The following is an 8,325-nucleotide window of genomic DNA, read 5'->3' on the forward strand; positions in this document are numbered from 1 at the left end:
ATGCATGTATGTCTTGTGGCACTCGGTTTCCGGGTGCCCGTCATGGCCCTCCGATTGGGTCATGACAGACTTGCTCGAGAAAGACTTTATCAGGACTAGTACATCGCCATGGGGAGCGCCTGTATTGTTTGTAAGAAAGAAAGATGGCTCGTTAGGGATGTGTGTTGACTAAAGGCAGTTGAATAAGGTGACGATAAAGAATAAGTACTCGCTCTTGAGGATTGATGATTTATTTGACCAATTGCAGGGTGCCAAATGTGTCTCAAAAATAGATTTGAGGTCAGGTTACTATCAGGTTAGGGTCAAGGAGAAAGACATTTCAAAGATAGCTTTCAGGACCAGATATGGTCACTTTGAGTTTCGTGTGATGTTACTCGGCTTGACTAATGCCCCAGCAGCATTTATGGATTTGATGAACCGCGTATTTAGACCTTTCATGGATTAGTTTATGATTGTATTTGTCGATGATACTCTAGTCTACTCCCGATCAGAAGCAGAGCATGCAGACCATTTGCATGCGGTACTCAAAGTCCTTCAGGATCGGAAGCTATATGCAAAGTTCTCTAAATGTGAGTTCTGGTTGAACTATGTGGCTTTCCTGGGGCACGTTATATCAGAAAAGGCTATTAGGGTTGATACGCAAAAGATAGAAGCCGTGAAGACTTGGCCTAGACCCACAACACCGACAGAGGTTCGTAGTTTTCTGGGTTTGGCAGGTTATTACAGGAGATTTGTAGAAGGTTTTTCTTCGCTTACCGCACCACTAATGAAGCTGACTCAGAAGGCAGTTAAGTTCCAATGGATCGATGCTTGTGAGCAGAGTTTTCAGGAGTTGAAGGACAGACTAACTTTAAGGCTAGTTCTAACACTTCCAGTGGGATCAGAGGGTTATGTTATTTATTGTGACGCTTCAGGAATTGGATTGGGTTGTGTGTTGATGTAGCACGGTAAAGTTATCGCTTATGCTTCGAGGCAACTGAGAAAGCATGAGTAGAATTATCCGACCCACGATTTAGAGTTAGCTGTAGTGATTCGTACACTGAAAATATGGAGGAATTATTTATATGTATATATGTTGATATATATACATATCATAAAAGACTTTAGTACATCTTTAAGCAGAAAGAGTTGAATTTGTGTCAGAGGCGATGGTTAGAGTTGTTGAAAGATTATGATGTTAACATTTTGTATCATCCAGGAAAACAAAATGTAGTGGTTGATGCCCTTAGCCACAGATCCATGGGTAGCCTATCTCATTTACGGCCAGAAAAATGGGAGTTAGCTCATGAGCTTCACAAGTTAGCTAGCCTAGGAGTTCGATTATTATACTCGGGCGATGCAGGAGTTACTATTCAGGATTCAGCAACCTCATTGTTAGTAGCCAAAGTTAAAGAACGCCAGTACGAGGATCCCATGCTAGTTCATTATAGAGATACAGCTCCTCAGAAGGAGAAGTCACCATTTGGGATTACTGGAGATGGAGTCCTCAGATATCGAGGCAGACTATGTGTTCCAGATGTTGTGGGGTTTCATCATCATATTATGGGAGAGGCTCATTACTCTCATGATTCTATTCATCCAGGGACGACTAAAATGTATCATGATATCAGGAAAGTTTACTGGTGGGACGGAATGAAGAAAGATATAGTTGAGTTTATAACTCAGTGTCCTAATTGTCAGCAGGTTAAGATTGAGCACCAGAACCCGGTGGGTTGCTACAGAGTATATAGATTCTAACTTGGAATGGGAGAAGATTAATATGAATTTCATTACAGGATTACCTCGTTCTCAGCGTAAGTTTGATTCTATATGGGTGATTGTCGATAGGCTTACAAAGTCAGCACATTTTCTACCTGTTAGGACTACTTATTCGGCCGAGGATTAAGCAAAGTTATATAGTTAGGAGATAGTGTGACTTCATGGTATTCTAGTATCTATTATTTCAGACAAAAGTGCACAGTTTACGGCTAACTTCTGCAGATCTTTCCAGAAAGGATTAGGGACACAGGTGATTCTTAGCATAGCATTCCATCCCCAGGTAGACGGACATGCTGAGCGTACGATTTAGACGCTTGGGGATATGTTATAGTCATGTGTGATAGACTTCGGAGGTAGCTAGGATGATCATTTTCCGCTTATTGAGTTTACCTATAATAATAGTTACCATTCCAACATTCAGATGGCTCTGTATAAAGCCTTATATGGACGGAAATGCAGATCACCTATCGGATGGTTTGAAGTTGGGGAATCTGAGCTAATAGGACCATATTTGATCCAGCAAGCGGTTGATAAGGTTAAGCTTATTCAAGAAAGGCTATAGGTTGCCCAAAGTCACCAGAAGTCTTATGCAGATAATCGATGACGAGAGTTAGAGTTTCAGATAGACGACTGGGTATTCTTGAAGGTATCGCCAACGAACGATGTTATGAGATTTGGTAAGAAGGGAAAGCTTAGCCCTCGATACATTGGGCCGTATAGGATTGTGCGCCGAGTAGGCCAAGTGGCTTATGAGTTAGCTCTACCTTCAGACTTGGAGTCTATACATCCAGTCTTCAATGTGTCTATACTTTGTAAGTGTATTAGAGATCCTTCTATAGTCACACCCGTTGATGATGTTTAGGTTACAGAAAAACTATCATATGAAGAGGTTCCCATTTCCATCCTAGATCGTCAGGTCCGTAGGTTAAGGACCAAAGACGTGGCATCGGTAAAGGTACTTTGGAGGAACAAGAATGCTGAGGAGATGACTTGGGAAGTTGAGAAAGACATGAGATCCAGATATCTACACTTGTTTTCGGCTCCGGAGCAGATGCAGACTACGACACCATGGTCTTCGAGTATGTATTATTTTTTAGTTACACTTATTAGTCGTATGGGACCATTATTGTTATTGGTTGTTGTAGTCCTGTATGGCGTTGTACCATATTTTTCGGCTGTGTGGTAGGTTGGTAGTGGTATGATCACAGAGGAGACTCTGCCGAAATTTCTGTAGACTTCGGAAGGTTTAACATTCGAGGACGAATGTTTCTAAGGGAGGGAGGATGTTACACCCCATACTTTTATACGTTAAGTTTATTAGTGAGTTGCTTTTTATAGATTTGGGATACAAAATTATTTTTGAGGTTTCATAAGGTTAGACATGTTCATCTTGAGTATACGAGGGTTTAAGTCTATGCTTAGTATGTAATGAGAGGATTAGGGATTGAACGAATCGACAAGAATATGTTTCGAAAAAGTTGGGTTTTACGGTTGGGTATACAGACCGTATAATTTTTACGGACCGTATATTTAATTGACCCCCATCGTAAATCGATTACAGTGGGGGTGAGCCACTGATGTGATTTTACGGTCCAATTATACGGACCATATAATTTTTACGGTCCGTAAAAGTAGACAGTAAATTTAAGTCAGTGCCAGATTTTTTTATGTTATATTTTTTACCCCCTCATTTTTATTTCATTTCCTCAGACTCCAAACACCTCTAGAAACTTCTCCAACATATGCAATCAACACCAAGTGAAATCAAGGATTTAAAGTGAGAATCAAGTGCTAAAAGGTTCCAAAGAATTGTTAAAGCTTGTTTGTCCTTCTTGTAATAGCTTTGAAAGACACTTCAATGTGAAGTGATCTCGGAATTGAAGTGTTCATGAGTTCTTGAGGTAATATCTCATCTTATTTTCATGTTTAAGAGTTTATGTGATAGTTATGCTAGGGTTTGAGAGAATGAAATTGGAAGAAAGGTTCAAACATGAACTTGATGTTATTTTGAGTTGTAATCTAACCTGACCCATGATTATTAGTGTGTGTTGAGCAAAGATAATGTTATGGGGATAATAGTTAATATTGAGAATGTATTGAGGTTGTTATACTTGGTGTATTCAGAAGAAGAAAGTGTATAAGTGTTGTATACAAAGCGTATATTGGGTTGTTTTGATGAAAACCTTGGGGTGAGTAGTGGTGCAGAATTAAAGAGGCTTATTTGAGGTTGTTGTTGTTGTGTTGTTGGCAGTTGGATGTGTTGTGATGGTTAAGAAATAGGGAAAATGCTGCCTGTTTCACTTTAGAATCGATTTATCATTGATATATGTGATATACTAGGGCCATCTAAGTTATTATTTCTTCTTGGGCTCAACCCTTTTTTAACCTATATCTCATATGATTTAGTAGATTTTCATCTGGTGATCCCCGAGGTCCACTCTTGTTTATGATCATGATAGAAAAGCATGTTTAGCGGTGCTCGACAGGTACGGCCTGGGTGCTCGTCATAGCCCTCCAGTTTAGGTCGTGACAATGGAATTTGAAAGAAGAAAAAGATAAAAGTTCGTGATCATGAACCTGACTAAATCAAATGACTGAAAAAGGTAGTTTCTTCCTCGCTCCATGAAATATTTCATGCTCCACACGGACTCAATATCTAAAGCACGAACTACCAATGCCCAAATTACTGAAGATCCAAGTTCGTGGAAACGAACCGATTTCGTGGCCATGAACTCTCCGTTTCGGGGGTATTTTTGTTTGGAATTCTGGGGGTTTTAAAGACAAGTTTGGGATTTTTCTCATTCTTTCTTGCTTCAGTAAATGTAGAAGACTCTGTTTAGCTAATTTTGGCAAGGATAAGTAGAAGACAATAGAGTTTGTATTACTTTTCTTTGTTTAAATCTCATTATGTTTATTTCCTCTTTGATTTCTCTTTGTTTTCTCCTTAATATGAGTAGGAAAACTTAGATTCTAGGGTTGCAAACCAACCCTAGTGTGTTTTCTAATGGGTAACTAATTAGATGCGTGAATATGATTGGGTTGATAGTTATTTAGCTAATTACATGCTTAATTTGTGAATTTATGGTTGCACACATAGATTCATGCCCTAATAGCCTAAGTTCTAGCTTGAGAAAGAGGAACTAAGGTTGGGTTAATTAGCTAACAATAAATTACGCGAATCAATAGATTGATATTGCTTAATTAACGGGTTTGAGCTAGAGATAGCAATTACCCAACTTGGGTCACCAATCAATTGCCCTAATTTCTATTTCATCTTGAGAAAGCGATTTTGAGTTAGACCGCTCAATATTGAGGAATATTAAGTGTGTGTTTAAGATATTGATAACCATAGACCATCACCTATCAAGTCTAATCTAGTGTGTGTTTAAGATATTGATAACCATTGACCAATCACCTATCAAGTCTAATCTAGTTTACCCAATTGAAATTACACCTAGGTGAGGGAAGAAATCCTAGACTTCAATTCACATTAGTCACAACTCGTAGTTTATTAACTAGTTTATTACTTGTTTTCTCAAGTTCTTAGTTACTTTTCAATTTCAATTCTTAGCATAAACCAAAAATATCTTTACATTCGGGTAAAAGTTAAGTTATTTGAGTTATACATACGAATCACACCTTTCACAAGACACCCAAGATTCCCTGTGGGATTCGACCCCAACTCATGTTGGTTCTATATTTGACCGCAATCACTTTTTTTTTTTTTTGCAAAAGAATCACACAGCAATAGCTGGTGATGACTTATTGATAAAGAGTAAATTATTTACACAAAGAAGTCAAAATGCAAGAACAAGAAATAATCTAAGCTAACTAAAACTAAAGCTAAAAAATAAGAAAATCTCATGGTTGATGCAGAGGCAACAAAATTTCCATCTATCAGTCAAGTATGCAATCATCTACTGCTTTGGATTGATGCCACTATCAGACACCTCAAGATCTCACCAGGTGCTATCGTATCAAATCCATGTGAACAACTTCAAGCAGTAAACTTGTAAACTCTCCATCTGATGGTGTTTTGAAACTCCTGCCTTCTAGTATGAATGAAATTCATCTAAAGCAAAAGACTGAAAACTGAAAGCTATCCTAGGATAATCATCTAAATAATTCCTTCTAGAAGGTTGAACAGAAATTCTGTTAACACCACTCACTAGATAGGATAACCTTAGATAACTATACAGGCTTAAAAAATGGATTCCCATTCAATCTGTTGAAGAAATTACCAGCAATCAATCTGGTTCTCTAGTCTTCTATGCTGAATGCCCGATGTATGGCAATGTACTTTTATCACTATTAAAAATCTTTCTTGCAACTGTTGGTAACTCTTGAAAGCTATGAATTTGAATTGTACCTGCAAAATCAAAAACCATGTTAGCTAAATAAACTGCCAGTGCATTGCCTTCTCTCAATATGTGAGCAAATTGCACATGGCCCTTATTTCTCCATAGCTCGATCCTCCTCACTTCCACACTGCTCTTCCATGGACTGTCCCAAATCCCTTCCAAAATGTTAATCATGATCAATGAATCTGATTCTATAACCACATAAATCATATGATTATAAATATAGTATGTTATTTCATCCTGGATTGCCCTTGCCTCAGTAACAATATTTGTTGTATCTTGTAGCTTTCTTGCACAAGCACATATCAGATCACCCCTCTCATTCCTCACACAAAAAGTTGTTGAACTTAATCCTGGATTACCCCTAGAAGCACCATCTGTATTGCAGTTAAACCATCCTTTATGAGGACACTTCCGTTGTACCAATCTGATCCTTGTATGATGTGTGTATTCCTCCAGGAATTGCACCAACTGGAGTCAATCCTGAGGAACATTCTTCAACCATAGATACAAAGATCTAACAAGATTAAACAGATTATGATTAATCCCATATATAACCTTAACCTTGCTCATATTATTACCATACATAATAGCATTCCATATTTTCCACAACTGCCAACAAATAAAAGCTGGAACAGCCTGATAAACAGCTTTAAGAGTAGCATTACACTGCATATTCCACCATTTCACCACTGCTTGGTGAATCTGCACTAGAGGACCAGTGATTCCAGCTGCTGTAGTATAGTATAACAAAATGGACATAGCAAATTCATCTGTCAGGAACAAATGTTGCATGGTTTCTTCATATTGAGAGTTAACATAACATCTACATTTGGATACAATAGATATATGCATTCTCTTGAGAACATCATCCACTGGTAACTTAAATCTCCAAACTCTCCATGGTAGGAAGGAGATTTTGAAAGGAACACCTTTACTTCATAATCTTGTAACCTGCACATAAGCCTGACCATGCTGCCTGAGTTCATTCCATGCACTTTTAATTGAGAATTTGCCATTTGCAGTCAACATCCACCAAGGATTGTCCTTTTCATCAATCCTTTCACCAGCTTTTAATTCAAAACTAATGTGATTCACTATGTTCATAGGAAGGAAAGATTGCAACCTCTGAATATCCCATCCTTCATCAGTCATGAAGTAGTTTACTCATCAATATTAGCTTGTACTGGCACCATAAACAACCAAGTCTAGTCTAGTTATCTTACCACACATTGCATTCTCCATTTCTAGGTTCCCACCAAATATGCTGATCAACTAAGTCCCTAGGTTCAAGCATTTTCTTCCAAATTTGGAAACCACCCCTCCACTGTACTTCAGTTGGCCTGTGCTTCTTACAATACTTGTTCCACATAAAAGTTTCCCACAGAGTATTTTCAGTCCTGAACTTTGCATTTAGTTAGGTTCGATCCCACAACCTTAAGGGATTAAACCCAACCTTGCACCATTGTTAATGTGTAATTTGAGCGTATCATCATGTCGTTTCGGTTGACGAATGCACCAGAAGCTTTCATGGATCTTATGACAGGGTCTTCAAGGCTTATCTTGATCTATCCGACATTGTTTTTATTAATGACATCTTGGTTTATTCCCGTAGTGAGACTGACCATGTAAAACATCTCAGAATAGTATTGCCGACACCTTTATGCGAAATTCTCAAAGTGTGAATTTTGGCTGAAACCAGTAGCGTTTCTAGGCCATGTCATTTCAAGGGAAGGCGTGAAAGTGGATTTTCAGAAAACAGATGCCATGAAGAATTGGCCCAGAACCACTTCAGGGTCACGACCCAAACTGGAGGGCCATGACGGGCACCCGGGCCCTACCTACCGAGCACAGCTAACATGTTTTCCTATTATGATAATCAACAAGAGTGGACCTCGAGATCACCAGATGAAAGTCTACTAAATCATATGAGAAATATACTGAGCCCAAGAAGACATACTATGCAGCTATGCTGGTCAAAAACTGCGCAAGCCGATAAGGCCACCGTGAATTGCTATACAACAAAAATATAGGTCGAAGGGGGCCATACAAAATCTAGCTACATCATGACTGTCTACAAGCCTCTACTAGAGTATCTGACATAAAGAGGTCGGGATAGGGCCTCGCCATACCCATATGTACACAAAAGAATAACGTACCAAAAGCACAACAGCAACTCCGGAACAAGAGGAGTGCTCCAATGTCA

This window comes from Lycium barbarum, chromosome 1 (genome assembly GCF_019175385.1).
Source record: "Lycium barbarum isolate Lr01 chromosome 1, ASM1917538v2, whole genome shotgun sequence".
Lineage (NCBI taxonomy): Eukaryota > Viridiplantae > Streptophyta > Magnoliopsida > Solanales > Solanaceae > Lycium > Lycium barbarum.